Raw genomic sequence first — 18,140 nt, 5'->3', positions numbered from 1 at the left:
GGGAAATTGGCCAGTTGTTTCCTTTTATGCATCCATTTTAATACAATTTAAAATTTCTATAAAAAGAAATATGATTGCTTGATATTTATTATACATATGCATATATAAACACACACATAATGTATATATCTCCAAGGAAATACATATATATGTATACATTTTTTCCTCCTTTAGCTTTTCATATGGAAGATAAAACCCTTTAAGACAAGCCTAGAAAAAAGAGTTCAAGAGAGTTTAGATCATGCGCATGTATATATGTTTCTACATATGTTTGAGTGTGTGTTTGCATGTGCATATGCATGTTTGAGTGTGGCTACATAAAGGGACTACACAAATAATTAGAATAATAGTGTTGGAAAATAAAATAATGTGAAACTATCATAACTGAATTTATATAAACATGTAAGAATATACTAGAGATGTAATCTTATCTGATCAAAAATAGGTAAAAGTGAAATTTGAAGGGTGCTGGGGTATGTTAAAACTTGATTATGGGTAGGATAACTGCATGCTGTGTTCTTTTTATGTACACATTTCAGGAGATTCTAGTAATTCAAACCTAAATACAACATTTTGAGTGTTGTTGGACACTTATAATATGGACAATAAAATAGGAGTTTCAAATTGCAAATCCAATGCAATATTATGTACAAGACCATCACTTAATAGAAAAAATATTATAACTAGAAAATAACAGTAATGTAATATTCTATGTTCTTAAAAATATATTTAATAAAATGTAAAATATAGCTAAGTAAAAGCTTTAAAAATAAATGTACTGATATAAAAATAAATATATTCTATATTTGCCTACCATAAACAGAAAGGCAACAGTAAATGCCTAACCATAATTGAGTTTACCTACAGTTTTCCTAATGTAGACTAAGTTCAAGATCAAATATATTTCTTAGAAACTTCATAGACTCCCAAGGAACTTTCATTTCAGTTTCCTTATTGTTATTACTCATTGTCACTAGATCCTTATTAGTAGTATAAATTTTATGTAGTGTTCTAGAAGCTAGAACAAAATGCAGCAGTATAGTTTTAAAGATTCCTTCAATACTTTTCTCTGTGAGTTAATCATTCATTATTGAAATCATAACTCTTTATTATCTATTTATCAGCTTCTCCAGAAACCAAAGCCATCAGACAATTGTTCTAATTATTTGCCATTTTGTTTGCACAATGGGTTATAATGAATCAATATTCACTTTAAATGAATAGTACCTATAACTCTAAGCTATAAATATAAAATGAAAAAATGGGGCTTATCTGTAAATTCTTACATTTAGGCAACATTTTGTTAAGGCCCAAATGACTTTAGGAATTACAGCAGGATAAGAATGATGATAACATGCCTTCTTCCATAGAACAAAATAAAATTCCACACATGTGAAAAAGAGTGACTTGTTCATTCAGATATCCTTTAAATCACTGTTAATCCACTCAATTAAGTTACTTTATTTCTCATGTATCTACTCAAAGGTTTATAAATTAGTTTGTAGCATATTTTTTTGTATTAAATGTAGTAAACATTATATAGGGATGATTTTTTAAATTATTATATCCACTTTCAGATTTTCAGCTTTTCCTAATGTAAGCTTTTGATAAAATGAGGCATATAAAAATAGTAAGAAATTCACAAGACAATGATCAACAACTTCGGTAGGTAACAGTTAACAAGAGCACTAACCCCATTGAAATGTAATATGAAGGAACGACTAAGAAAATATTTCAATAATATGACATTCAATGTCTGGACCTTATCAAAATTTATTGTTGTGATATTCTTGTGATCATAAATTCTGAAACATATTTTTAAATTTTATTGAATTCAGTAATAAAAAATCAAAGTGTCTGCAATTATAGGAAATCTTGGAGGGAAAACAAAATATAATCAGAATTGTTTTTAAATCATCTTAAAATGGTTTATTGTTCAGATAATTTAACTATGAGCATTTAACAAATGCCATAAATATTTTAGCAATATTCTCTACTGAAGAAAAAACTTTTGAATATATTAGAAAAGTCTCTTTACATTGAATTTAGCAAGTTCATGTCCAATGCCATATGTGCACCATTCTGTGCTAATGGCATATGAGTGATGCATTCTTCCCTAATTTCCAAATACAGACTGTATATTGTGGACTTCTGTTAGATTTCAGCCCCCCACACCCTGGCATCTGTCAGTTCTTTCCTCCTAATAACACCCTATTTCATTTTGAAGAATCATCCACCTCTTTCTAATTTTTTATCTTGTTGGCGGACAGTAAGTTCTGACACCTTCAATAAGCAAAATAAGACAAAGTAGTTTGATATTTTATTCCAAACCCTTACAAAAAGGATTGTGAAGGAATAATGCAAGTAAAGAAACAGCATATAAACAGAAGTTTATTACTTCTAATATGGCACACTTTCAAATTGCTAGTGATAAAAGGGAGTTTTGTTTCCATAATATATTCAAAGCCCCCTGGAATTTCCACAATCCATACCCATTCTTAGGTTTGTTACCCAGCCTTCCCTCAATCCATTTAAAATTCACTTTTACTTGATGTATCCAGCATAATTTTCTATAGGTAGCTAAGAGTTAACCTCAGTGAATTAGAATGGTCTAGGCTATCTATACTGTGTTAAAATGTAGTAGAAAATCTAACAAAGTTTTCTCTCTGGCTTATAATCCATGTCCAAGGCAGAACGAGGCTTCTGCTTATGACAAAAGATCACAGGTTAATAGGGACCCCACCTTCTTAAAAGGACACTATTTCAATAGGAGGTTTCAGAAGTTGTCCCAGCAAGGTAAGCAGTCTCTTACAATAAAGTGTTTGGGAAAATTTTATGTGTCAGTCAAAGCCCACAGGTCAGAACCGGACGAAAAGATTCTCCCAACTCAAAGGGTATGGATTTTGGACTTTCATATGTCTTTGAAAGTAAGCACAAAGTCTCAGGAATAAGAAGCAAAAATTTTTTCTAGTGAGTCACAAGGGGAAATGGTGAGTAGTGCTACTCCCATTTCCACCCACTGATTCCTGTACCCATGAATTCTGGCTATGGGAGAATCAGTACCATATATTGGTCATTGATTAAGAGCATATACAGCCTTCTGGAGAACCTTGCCCCAGGACTACAAGGTATTGTCACCTAGCCAACACCATCACTGTGACTTCAAAAGGCCATTCTTTCCTTCTATCAAAGTAGATACTTCAGGATGATGGGAACATGATGAGAGCTTTGAATTCTAAGAGCACAAGCCCATCATTTTACTTGTTTGGCTTGGCCAGAAGTAATGATAGGGGGAATAGCATGATGGTGAATAAGGCATTAGTAAATTGATGGATGCTAGCTTTGGCAGAAGCACTGTGTACAGAGAAGGCAATCCATATCCAGAGAAAGTGTTTATTCCAGTGAAAACAAAATACTGACCCTTCTATGATAGAAATGGTCCAATAAATCAACTTTCCACAAGGTAGATGTTTGATAACTCTGGGTGGTCATTGTTGATCTCTGCTGCCAGAAGATTGGACACTCAATGGTGGCTAATAGCCATTTTGGCCTTGGTTAGTCGAAGTCCATGCTGCTAAGCCCATTCATAAACTTCATCCCTGCCACCATGATCACTCTCTTCATGATTTTATATGGCAATGACAGGTATGGCTTGGAAAAGAGACAGACCAGCATTCACAGAACCACAGAATGGGTCATCCTTTATAATCCTGATTATTAAAGTCGTCCTCTGCTGAAGTCACTCTATAATAAGCATTCACCTGGGACACAAATACATTCACATCCTTTTTCTAGTCTGAGAGTTCTATCACATACTTCTTCACCAGTTCTATCACATTTTTTGTCACCAATTTTCCAATCATGTTCCTTCCAAGTCCCTGACCATCTGGCCAAAGCTCTGGCTACAACCCATGAATCAGTATTGTAATTGTACCTCTATTGTTTACCTTTCCAACAAAGTGCACCACCGGTGCATCAACATGGTCTATGTGTTTATCAACTCTTCTATCTCACATGTAAAACCTAGTGCCTGTACCAAATCCATTTACGATTTTTTAAAAATAGAATATTGTTCTTTTTAAAAAGGAACATTATTGTTTTTTTAAAGGAATAATGCATTTTTTTTCTGCAAAAAACAAAAACAGAAAAATTCAATTCTTTTTTGACTACCATGCCATTCCAAGTTTCTAGACTAATAGTAATCTGTTTTTGCTTTAAGATATATCCAACTGATGGAGAACAGAGGCCAACTAGCAGCACAAACCATTAATGGCCCTATGCATATCCCTTCAGATAGGTGGTAGTACAACCATAGTAGTATTCAGATGGTCTGAATTAAAAGACACCTAGAATTAGTCATGGAGGTCCCCATTATGAAAGTGTATAGACAACCCACTAAGTTCTGCTTATGTATAACAGCAATTTAAAAACAAAAAATTAAGACTGAATATCAGAAAATAGAAATATCTTATGCACTTGGAGGATTAGTTAACACTAACACTGAATGTAATTCCTGGGATGATTATGACTATGGCCTATTAACTACAGGGGAATCTTATGGCAGTTGGATGATCAATGTGATTGTTGATTTGATTCTACATATTAGAATTTAGGCTCATTGTATAGTTTGAACAGATATTCATAGAACAAAGGAAATTCTGGAATTGTCTCCTGAAAAAAAGTGTTTCAAAAATAAAGAAACTATTATGGCAAGAATGCAGGTGATAACCTGGAGTCGTGTGGCATTCTACAAATGTAAATAAAAAGAAAATCACATTTTCAAGTAGAATCACAAAGATAAATGTCACCCCCAATGATTTAAAAATACAGTAAATTCTGTAATAGCTCATTTAATCCACTTGCTGGTAAAGGGAAATTGACCTTAGAGATGATGATCAATTAGAGAATTCAATTGATGCCATGTTCTGTATATGGTCTCTTTCCCAGAACATGCCAAGATCTTCTCCTCTGTTGTGTAGTCATTGATTTGTCAAATATTTATTTTTCCTGTCTCAATTAAAACTATATACCACAAATGAAAAGGCATCCTCTTGAACGCTGGTTGCCTCCTTCAGGTCTGTGCTACAAATCTGTCTGAAAAGATCTTGACTATCTCACCATCCTAGAGGACATCACACTGATCCAGCATGTTGATATCAACCAGCTGAAGATTACTGGGGGGGTGGGGGCAGGAAGTAGCAATCACTCAAGATCATCTGGTGAGAGGTATTTGTGCCATGGAATGGGAGATAATGTCCCCCCAAATACCAGGACTCTACCTTTAATGAAGTTTCTCGTGGTCCATAGCTTATAAGTATACTAGTGTATCCTCTGCAAAATAAAACCTCATTATTGTGCCTTACACTCATTACTTCTAAGAAAAATGTAAAATGTTCTTAAATTGCATCTGACATTGTGGGCATACATAACAATGTTGGCTATGCTGTTCTAACTCCTTCCTGTGGCCCTACATTTTCAGTAAGGATCAGAACAAAGAAGTTTTTTTTGCTCTGTTTTCTAATTTATTCAGGTTTCAGTGCAAATAACAACTTGGTCCTCATGTGTGAGTGGTTCTGATGATTTTCAGTGTCTGTAGTACATTGTAACATTTAATAGAAGCATAGAAAGATATGAACTACTACTCATGGCAGAGATTTTCAGGTTTTTCTAACAAAATCATGTATCCATAGCAATTTTGAATAGATTGCATGAATTTAGCACACCGAACCACCTCATATGTGTTTGCTGAAACCTGGAGTATGAGTCCTATGGTGGGAAAGGTTAAGTGGATGCCCCTGAAACTGCTCTCCCACTTCTAGCCAAGAAAATAAATTAGGATCAGAAGCATCATGGCCTTCATGAGGAATTGCAAAGGTAAGCACCACTCTCATATATTTGAAAAATGCAGTGGGGGTGGCCTCACTATCTCTCTGCTTCAACTCTCGTGCTCTGTCCTCTGCAGAAACAAGAAGGGCCATGCCTACAGCAGATGACAATTCATTCGCTGCCATATATTTAATTGCATCTTCACCCCAATTTCAGACACTGTTCTGAATATGGTATCTTTACAGAATAAAGTTAACCTGGTTTCTGGAATTTGGCGTATGTCAATGATTTTATGAAAGCACTCTCAATCTACATCAAAAAGGAAGATCAAAATATGACTCCTTTATGTAGGAAAGGCAGTGACAGGTATACACATTATCTGTTTTACCTTAAAACTCTTTAAACTCTTCTGGACTCTGTCATAAGAGTCCACAGAGCAGTACAGCACATTGATACATGCAGATTAGAGTTAATCAGTGCATGGCAAGTGATCTAAATGTCTTAGTAAGGCACTTGCATACTGGATGGCTAGAGATAAACCCCATGAATACTCAGGATACTTTTATGTTAGTGAAGATTTTAAAGGTATGATCTGCAGCATTTTGATCATCCACTATAATCAAAAGGACACATCATTACACCTCATACCTCCTCCACTATTAAAAAGTTTATATGTTTAGTTGTGTCACATAATATTTAGGGGTAGAGTATAAATAATTTAGTGAAATAGCTTCACTACAAATGATTGGGTGTCTTGTAATGCTGCCTGTTTTGTATGTATCCTAAGTGCTTTGTATCAGCGGAAGCATGAGGTGGAAAATGTTCTGCCACTGGAGACGAATGATCCACTGGATAAGATGGGTTGGAGGTAACAGTGATAAGTAAAGATGTGGGCAGAGTCTTTTCCAAGTCTAAATGGAATTTGAGAAAAAAACTACCCATGGTGCTGGAGCAAGGCCATGACATCCAGATATGTGAAATATACTCTATGTGAGAACAACAACAGGAAAATATACTGACTTGCTATTAAGCCTTGGTAGAGACTGAATGTTCTCAAAGGGTTCTTATGTAACTATTTAATATAAGTTGCCCGAGTCAAATGGTGAGGCTTATGCAGCTGCAGAGCATTTTGTGTTGGAAATATTACCCTCAGGATGGGCTTGAGCAGGCCTATAAGAGGTGAGAAATTACATGAACATGTGTTCCAGACTTTCATAGTATCTATCTCTTTTGTTAAAAACTAAAAATGAAAAAAAAAAAACTGAACCCCAATTTATAGTGGCATCAGTGTGATATGATGGCACAAGTCTAAAATGAACTGTTGAGACTTCTTTTTTCCACTTGGCACATAGAGATATGGAAAGAGCATTGATTCCTTACCAGCAGAAAATGTAACAAACTTCAAGAATCAAATACCAGTGGAACACTCCAGAGAGAATAAAAACACTTAGGCATAATTCCTGGAGAAGACCCAAAACTGAAGGTAGAGCAGACATTTAGAAAACTGCTCTGGCAAGCCAACTCCCACCCTAAACATGAGGTGGAAAATTTGAAACGTGCAGTAAAATGTACAATGAGGATAAGCAGAGCAACACGAGACCCCAAACAAGGTCAAATACTGATTAAATTCCCTGAACACCAAATTCAAAACCTAGTAGGAGGAAAGATATGCAAAACTTCAGGCAAAATCTACTTACCTCAGTATCTACTGTCCTAAAAAAGACTTTAAATTGTAAGGAATGTGAAAAAATAAGATCAAAATCAGCAATAAAAACAAAAAAAACATAAAAGGGAAAATAGGTAATGGTGGCAGAGAGATAAAAATGATAACAAAAACCAAATGGAAATGCTAAAACTGAAAATAAAAATGACAGAAATAAAGAATGACTTCAATTGGTTAAGCAAGAAAAGAATCATTGAACTTGAAATAAGTTGGTAAAAAAATAAGCTGAGGCACAAATAGAAAAAAAAGTGAAAAAAAAAAAATAGAACAGAGTATCCATGAACTGTGTGGTGTGTTGGAGTTAAAGGGTGGATGGCAATTGATGTCATATCATATAATTGGAATTCCAGAAGGTGAAGAGAGAGAGAGAAAGAACAAAATTAATATTTGAAGAGACAAGAATGGGAATCTTCCAGAATTAATGACAGATACCATTTATGAAGCTCAGAGAATGCCAACTGACATAAATGCACAGACATGCACACATATCCACACACAGAGAAATATATGGGTATAGCATATTGAAACTTCTGAAAAGCAAAATGTGAGAAAAAATTGAAGGCAGCTAGCATGAAAAGAAAGATTATATACACATATAAAGGAAAAAAAGAAAAGACATATACCAGGCTTTTCATCAGAAACATGTAAAAGACAATGGACTAATATCTTTAAATGCTAAAGTATTAAAAAAAAAAAAATCCATGAAAGCAGAAATCTATATCCAGGAAAAATATCTTTCAAAAATAAGAAAGATGTTAAAACTTTCTCAGAAAATTAAAAATTAAAAGAAGCTATTCTCAGCAGACCCATAGTACATACATTTTAAAGAAAATATTTCAAGGATAAAGAATAGGACACCAGATGGAAATTTTGAATATATACATAAAAAGCAAGAGTGCTAAAAATAGAATAAGTAAAAGTAAAAATAAAGTTATGCTTTCTTATTTTTAATTGCTCTAGAAGATTATTAATTGTCTAAAATTAATAGTAGATATACATTTTATGCTTTCTAGCAAATGTAAATATAAGCAGCACAATACCCCAACAATAGTACAAAAGTTGACAAGGAGACACTGAGAATGTAGTTATTGTCATAAAGCTTTTCTACTATGCATAAAGCAGTATAATATTATTTTAAAATAAAATCATTTTGATATAATTATTTTTTCCCCTTTGGAAAGGTGAGAGAGGTTGTGGGATGGGAAATTATCTAATGGATACTATATACACTATTCGGGCAGTGGTTACACAGAAAGCCCAGATGTCACCACTAAGCAATATATCCATGTAATGAAACTGCACTTGTACCCCCCAAATCTATACAAATAATAATACAAAAGTAAAATGAATAATGATAAAATCTGATTATGTGAAAACGTATATTACAAATGCTAGGGCAACTATTAAACAATTAAAAAGGTGGTATGAAAACAAATTAATAGTGGGGATAAAATAGAATAATAACAATAGTTTATGTTGCCTAAAGATAGAAAAACGCGAACAATCGATCAAATACAAAACAGTAAGGTTTATAATTTAATACAATCATATAAATAATCACATTAAATGTATAGTCTAAACTCTCAAATTAAAAGACACACATTGTCTAGACACAAAGGACAACCTAACAATAAACAAACAACATGCTGTCTTCGAAATGCACTTTAAATATATAAGTAAAATAAGAATATCAAAATAAACATTGTAAACAAAGGGAAGCTGGGGCAGTTATATTGACAGAGTATTCTGAACAAGCAATATTACCAGAGAAAAGTTGTAAAATTACATTATGATCAAGGGGTTAATTCCCCAAGAGGATTCAAAATCCTAAATGTGTATGCACCTACTACAAAGCAGTGTCAAAATGCTTGAAGCAAAAATTGGTAGAACTGAAAGAAGAAACAGACAAATATGTAATTATAGTTTGTGATTCACTCTCTTTCTTTCTGCAATTAATAGACCAAATGAGAATAAAATTATTAGAATGTGGAAAGCCTAAATAACACTATAAGCCACGTTTAACTTAAAGATATTATAGAATATTTTACCCAACAGTATATTCTTTTAAAGTGCATTTGGGAATTCACTCAAATAGTTCATATTCAGGGACATAATTAAAAGAAAAACATCACAAGTGCCAATAATGAAAGGTACTCTTTCAATAATTGTCAATATAAATGAATCAAACAAAATGCATATGAATATAGATTTGATTTTATTTTTCTTACATTAAAAAATTGTCAGTTCTCTTTGTATTACCAATTGCAATATGATGAAAAGGATAAGTTTAGATTTACCTAACATCATGATTAATATTGACAGTAAAAATAATAACATGAATTCTGATTTTTAAAAATGTTATACTTTCTAAAAAATTATAGAGTATGCAGTAAAAGCAGAAAACTCCCTTCTCCCATCTTATTTAAAATTACTCACATTCCCAAGTTAATTACTGTTGATAGAGGGTTGCACTTGTATGAATTCTTTTGTAAATTAATCTATGAAATATTTGAGGTGGATGGTGTAAAATTCAGTATTATGCCATCTTTTCCTTTGCTATTAGTTATACATGTTAGAGAAATTTCTTGGCCAGAACACATATAACTACTTAAATATTTTGAACAAGTATTTAGTATTCCTTAGGATAAAGGTCCCATGTTTATTTAACCACAACCTCCAGATGATGTTTCCAGTTTTCTGTTATTACCAGTTATTATGCTGGAGAAGCTTATCCTCACTTCTCAGTGTTCACCTGCAAATAATTTTATTTGAGACATTACAAGATGTGGAATAGGTCAAATATTTATTCAGTTACATATTTTAATATATGTGTCAAATCGTCTTCCCCACCAAAAAAAATTGTACCATTATATCTTCTTCCAATAATATGTGAATGTCTATTTCTCCTGACTCCAGTCAACTGTGAAATCATCAGTTTGGAATATAATTTTAGGGGATGTCTCATGGGCAAATGAGAGCATTTAGAGTTGTGTCGAAACTTGCAGGTTTGATCTTACTTGTGTCACTATTACAAACTGTGCTAATGATTCTTAAAAGAGAGAAAAGGTTTGAAGATCAAGCAAGCAATGTAAGGGCTTGGAGCATTAGCAGTGTTAAGGCTGAATTTTATCTTTTTAATTCATACATTTTTTCAGTGGTAAAATCGTTTAGAAAATGAGTAAATTGTGGCTGCCACAATTAATTATATGAATAAAAAAATCATCAAATTGTTTTGCTTCTGACATAAAGGTCATAAATGATTACTATTAATATACATATGAAGTATATATGAAAATTAATAAAATTACTTGCATACATATTGCAGTTATTCCTTATAGCAATAGAAAGTATTGTCCCTTGAAGTATTTGTTCCCTTCATGTCATGTTAAAGAAATCTCATTCACCTTTTGTTTTAAGTAGAGTTAACTGAAAGCCTGACTAGTGTTTTTGTGCCCAAATAAGGCCTCTCATTTCATGCATCAGAATCTATCTTGAATTCCTTGAGCTATACTGACATAGCTACTTGCGCCATACAGATAATATTATGTAAATAACAGTGCACTGAAACTAGTTTTGCTTTTGAGTGGTTGTGGGTGGTAGAGAAATGATGTGCAATCTGTCAGTTTTCTAAGTTTAAAAAATACTGTTCAGATTTACTTAAAAGGCCTCTGCCAAAAACTCTCAGTTAAATAAATGACTTGGAGGAAAAAAAAATAACATTAATTGTCAAAAGCATTGCTTTGCCTTGACATTAAAAGCTAATTCAAATTAGTGGGGAAATGAAAAAAGGCTCAAAATCTGTTTTCCTGAGGATATTTCAAAAAGGCGATTTTGTGGTGACCCTAAAATTTGTAAGGTACCATGTCGTTGTTATAGTATACAAATGGCATCATAATGAAACCACGAATGACCATTGGAAAGTGAGGGTAGAGCATATTTGGAAGTGTTCCTGGTGAGCTTTTAGTCTGGGAGCTGCCACTGGGTTTGGCCCTCTGCAGTGCTCTCTCTGTCTGTGCAGGTGGTTCATATTTCAAGCCTGGGTTTGAGTTAGCCAGCAGTGGTAATCTGACCCCTTATCCTTCAAGACCTTGGCTGTTGTCTTTTGGCCTCAAACACTCAGTTCTTTCCAGGCTTTCAGGCTTATAATTTGAGGAAAAGAAGTATATATATTTCTCAAAAATAATGCAGAAGACTGACAGAATAAGATAAGTGCTGTGAGAAATGTAATTTGGAATGTTCAGGTTTCATTGCAGACATACACCTAGGGAGGAAAGAAACACAAATTCAGCAATTCATTTGCTATAAGTCCTTTTTATATGAGAAAAACTATAAATATCTACATGCCTCTGATTGTTGTTTAGAAAAAGTAATTTATTCCAATTCTGAAATCATTTTTAAGAAAAGAAGAATTTGAAACCTATTAATTGTATAACAAAAGATTTATTTATCTAGATCACAATGTCACATCATTTGCAGAAATTGTTTAGTGGATTGCATTGAAGAAACAATGATTTTATTTTGCTTTGCCATGCAATTCATTGATACTGGCTTACATTAAACTTTATAATGATATCACATTTCTTATATATTAATACTATCAAACAGATTCAAAATGATGACCAGTAATTTTAGTGCACTTTTAATCTGTGTGTTCTCATATTTCTATTTCATAAGCTGTCTTTAGATACAATGATATATGTGTATGAGAATGGTTCTTCTATGTGATGAGGGAGTTGTGTGTGTATTGCTGTGTTCACATCACAACTGAAGTATGAGGACAATAGTTCATATAGTACACAGCAAGATCAGAGGAAACCTAGGGTTAAATTAGTTGTTGGAAATCTGTTTCTTTATTTATGGCAGAGGGAAGCAGAGTCTGCCCTGAAATTCCCCCAATCAACTTGAACAAGCAGTATAAAATCCTAATGTATGTATAAGATGTTCTAGATTTTAAACAGCGATTTGCTTTTATTCATTTCACTAGTCATGGCAATAGAATCTGGAGTTGGATGAACATAAGATGCCAAATATACATATTATTTTGCATACATGTTAAAATATTCATAATGCAGTTTTTTTGCTTTGTGTTTTGTTGTGTATGTGTGTGTTTGTGTGCGTACTTTTTGAAGCATATGTTCCCAAAATGTGTGATGTGCTTACTTGGATGAAGTAAATCATAAAATACAATGAGATTATTTTATAACAAAACTTTTTTGCCATCAAGTACCACTCTAGCCTACAGAAATAACAGCTCTAGCTCAAACAAAACCAAACAAATAAAAAAGATGAAAATAATGTAAAACCCAAAGCCCAAGAGCTCAGCAGATGTGCTTTCATTTTCCATATTCCCATCCTGCTATGATTTACATTTGAATTTAATTTCTAATTTTACTGAGTGACATGAAATCTAATTAGATCCTCCTCATACCAAAGAATTGTCAACTGTATTAACATTATGACTTACCAAGTCGAAAACCTAAAGGTTTACCAAAAAAGTTTACAAAAATAAAAGGATTGAAAACAAAATATTTACAAAAGTTTTATGTGATGAACAAATACATTTAATTTTTAATAAAAGAATGTTTTTCCATTTGAACTTATGTGAACAACTGGAACATCTTAGAATTAGATTTATTAAAATCTAGTATATCTAGTATGTAATAAATCTAGTATATATCTAGTATACAAGTTTATTAAATTATAGAAAAAAAAACATTTTCAGTAATGAGTAAGAAGACAAGACATGGTATGAAAATATAAAGCGATGTGATCTTTAAAACTCACAAGAATAATTGTCCATGAGTTTGATAAGGAATAGTTACATAGTGAAAGGACATCACATGATAGCTTTAGAAACTATTTTAATAAAGTGTAACTAATGTTCATTAAAAGCACATACGTATGTTTGAAGGTATAACTAAAAGAGTACTAGTAATTCTGGAAAGATGGTGAAAACAGCAGCACAGATCTCCATGCATAAAAGAAACAGAAAAATCCAGTAGATAATATGATCAGCAAAGCCAGGTGACAAGAAAAATCCCCATGGGATCCATAATTAGAGCAGGTTGTGAAAAATCACCAACTACTAGATGTCAATATCAGAAAATTTATAGTCATAACAAAATAATTGATTTGGTTTAAAAATCAATCAGGAGTTTCCTTCCTTCCTACCTGTCTTCCTGCCTTCCTCCTTCTCTTTCTTTATTTCTTCCTTCCTTTTTAGAAATAAACTTTTATTTGATTTACAGAATAAATTTGAAAACAATACTGAATGTTACCATATACCCCACACTCAGTTTCCCTTATTATTGACATCATATGCTAGTATAATTCATTTGGTACAATTAATGAGTCAATATTGATGTGTTATGATTAACTTAAAACCATAGTTTATTTGGATTTCCTTAGTTTTTAACTCAATGTCCTTTTTCTCTTCCAGAATCGCATACAGGATACCACATTACATTTATTCATCCTGTCTTTTTAGGATCCTCTTGGCTGTGAGGATTCCCCAGACTTTTCTTGTTTCCAACGACCTTGAGAGTTGTGAGGAGTACTGGTCAGGGATCTTGTAAAATGCCTTTCTACTCTAACTTTTTATTTATTTTTTCCATGATTAGATGGAATATACTGTTTGGAAGGAGGACCACAGAGACAAATGCCATTTAATCACATCATATCAGGAGTATACATATTACATCATTGTTGATGTTCACCTTGATCACCTGGCTAGGGTAGAGTTCATCATCTTTCTTCATGGAAACTACTACTTTTTCTCCTTTCCATGCTGTAGTCTTTGGAAGGAAGTCCCTATGCACAGCCCATTCTTAAGGAGTAGAGAGTTATACTTCATGCTCTTGACGACAGAGGGTGTACATAAATTAGTTAGAATTCTTAGGCATGGAAGATTTGACTACATCATTTATTTCTCTATTAAATCTTCTATATCAAGTATAGACTCATAGATATTTACTTTATACTTTTAATTACAATTGAACACTAATTTATTGATTTTGTGGCTCAAGTATCTCCCTTTTCACCAGTGGAGCTGTCTCAGTTGGCTCCTATGTCCCATTGTTTGAGGACTTCCTTCCACAACGTGCTGCAGGCTCATCTTGTATATTTTTGGCCCGAATCTTATAATTAGCCATTTTCCCCAGAAGTCCTGTTTCTGGTTTTTTTTGGAGAATAGTATCAGAAATCAAGCCCTGGCAATACTGATGCTTGTTTCTATTGAGATGTCATCGCTCCCAGGCCCTCTCCTTTGGTGGAGCAAGGAAATATATGTTGTATACTAAGTATATGTAGCGATCTTGTATCTATATTAAGATAAATATGAGTTTATACTGATATATCCAACTCTAATCCATTATTACTATTTATCCATTATTATCATCCATTATTATTATCCATATTATCCATTATTGTCATTATTATCTATTATTAGCATCCTCATCTTCTCCCTTTGTGAGTAAAATCCCCTTGCAACAGTGAGAAGGCTGGAACCCACTATCTTCTATCCATTTAATTAATTGTTCAATTCTAATGTACGTGTATAGCAGTATCAGAATTGTTAATCTGTACCCCATGGGAAAGTACTTTATTAACACACGTAGTGCTTAAGCACAACTTCTTTAAGGTTTAATCTGACAGAGGCCATTCATTTCCAAAGTTATTTAGATCAGTATGTCCCTGTTCCCCCCTTCTTCCTCACTTCTGTGTAGTTGTTTCATACATTGTTATGATTGCTTTATCAGATTCTACATTTTATCCTGGGTTCCTCCAACTTCTTGCATGAATTTTTTTTAATTTTGCATAAATTAAGGTTCACTCTTCTTGCTTTAAGGTTCTATGGGCTGTTACACCTTTAGAATGCCTCTCTCTCTCTCTCTCTCTCTCTCTCTCACACACACACAGATACACACACATACACACACACCTTGTCTTCTCCATTCCTCTTTTCCTTTCTTTCCTTCTTCCTTCCTTTTTTACCTCTGTCTCTCTTTCCTTCCTTCCCTCCCATCCCACCCTTTTTCTGTTTCCTTTTTACAGTAATACTTTTCTAATTTATACACTGATAGTTTGTTAGTTTACTGAAATAGAACTATTGTTACTATTATGAAGGTAACACTAAATATCTTCTGTCTTTATCGTTATTTTCTGAAATTTATTTTTACCACTCCTTTATTCTTTCAGAAGAAATCATTGCTATAGATAAGGAAGGAGACAATAGACAGAAATGCCACCAAATACTTTAGAGGAGAGCATAGAATGGACAGGGCAGGAAAGGCTGGGTGCAAGCTACAAATGAGACATATTTGATGGATGGCAATGTTGAGGGAAGGATATGGGTGAGGCCACACCACAAAATTGTATACTTCAGTGAAATGTAGCCCACCAGCTAGACAGCCATATGGCTCAAGCTCAGGCTGAGTTAACTAAAGGCTCTAGAAGAAGGATCAATTTGAGAAAGAATGGGAGACAGTGAAAGTACTGAATCCTCAAATTCACAGTGTTTAATATAGCAAAATAATTTAATTCAATGGAGTCTACTTGGAAGTGATTAGAGTTTCTATTATCAAAATAAGGATTTTTGATACAAATTAAGTCTAGCTATATGAAAATAATGTTACATGTCTGCACATCTGAATTTCAGGTCTATGAAAATCATGTCTCTACCCTCTACTCTGCCTTTAATAATGCAATGGTTCAATGTTTGCTTTAAGTCCTGCCACATAAATTCATTTTTATGGTGCATTTGCTTTCCTTCTGTATGCTTTGTTGAATGCTGACTAGATATTTTCCATTTAACCTTAGAAAAGCTTATCTCTCCAATTTGAGTGTTCTTTGTGTGTCTATGTGCTATGCAGTAATATTTTTTTGTCACATTGTGGCCAAGAGAGGGACTAAATCACATTATCTTTGACAGAGAAAATCACTTCCTTATTGAGGTTAGATCTGAAAATAGATCTCTATGGTGCAGCCAGTGCTCCTCTTTAACTAGTTTTTAGCCATTTTTGTAGCCATCAATATTCTGATTTAACATATAATTGAGCAAACTTTCCACTTGTTTGAATGACTAATATGTTTTCTTTCCACACGTAAATAGAACTGAATGTTATGTTTTAGGAGTTGGGGACTCTTTAGATAAGCTGCCATATGTGTTCTATTCAAATAACTTTAAACTGAGTTACAAAAATAAGAAAGAAAAAGTGACAGAATCTAAATATTTCAAATTTATAATATACAACTTTCAATTTTTTTAAATTAAATAAACATCTTTATGACTGAAAGGTTGAATTTATAAGTAAAAATTATAGAAAAAAATGACTCAAACATATCAAATTAAGATGCCCATTGGGAAACACAGATTAAGCCCATTAAAATCCTAATGTAAAATCTCAAAATCTAGAGAAAATAATTCATAATGCCTTCAGCAGCTGGCAATATTGTTGCAAAAGAAAGACTATACTGAATCCAAAATTTGGAGTGAAACTTTTCATATTATTTCAAATTTTTTATAAAAGAACAGCAAACAATATATAAATAAATGATGGTATGTGATCCTAACTCAAACTTTAAAAGAATGAGACCTCATTGTTTTTATTGATACAATTTTGGGGCAACATATCCTTATATTTTTTTTATATTTATGGAAACCTATATTCTATGTTTATTATGATATATTAGAGCCTTTTACTCATGCATTCACCTGTGGCCTTCTTTGACATTAATTAAAGTTATCTTTTACATGATCTCATGAAGTGCTTATGAGGAAGGAAACACTAATCTTTTCCTGTATATTACAATGCATGGGATATTTATTTCCCATATAGCATAAAGACCAGTCTTCAATATTATTTCAAATGAAGACTATGTTAAATCTAAACAGTGGATTAAAATACTTTTAATAAACCCGCAATGATGATAAATAGTAAAGGATGATCAAAAATAATTTAAAATTATCATAGAAGCTTATAGAATTTTAGGGTTCCTTTTCAAGGCACTTTAATTTTTATCTCACTCTGCATTTAAAATGGCAGACGCGGCTTGGGGCTCCCCTATCCTGCTACAATTAGAAGTAATCTGAGTAAATGGGGTGTGCCTATGATACTGGGCCACAATGACCCTAGGATTTACAGGGCAAAAATAGACTTTCTGTTCCCTACTCTCAGGATTGACCATGCCTTGCGCAGCTGAAAATAAGATCATCCATGCTTTTAGGGGAAAACTGACACAGACTTAATGAATTCAAATATGCCCACAGTGTCCCAAAAATATGGTTCTACAACTGCTTGACATGAGAATGTTCTCCAAAACTTGAGTAATGAATTCTAAACAATATCAAATTTGATCTTGAAAGGCTTAGTCTAATTCCATCTACACAAAGACCAATATAGCTTCTTTTTAGTTTCTTCTCCAAAAAGCTCCAAAAGTTTTTGGTATCAAGCTTGATCCCATGGTCAACCTCTTATACCATGAAGCGAAATATAGTATTTTCTTTCAAGCAGGATTAAAAAGCAGAAGTAAATATGCAAAATTAAATTAATAAATATTATCAAAATTTAGGCCATATTGCTTTGATATAATA

The sequence above is a fragment of the Microcebus murinus genome, chromosome 11, assembly GCF_040939455.1.
Source record: "Microcebus murinus isolate Inina chromosome 11, M.murinus_Inina_mat1.0, whole genome shotgun sequence".
In the NCBI taxonomy this organism is placed as follows: domain Eukaryota; kingdom Metazoa; phylum Chordata; class Mammalia; order Primates; family Cheirogaleidae; genus Microcebus; species Microcebus murinus.
Note: the sequence above shows the minus strand (reverse complement) of the source record.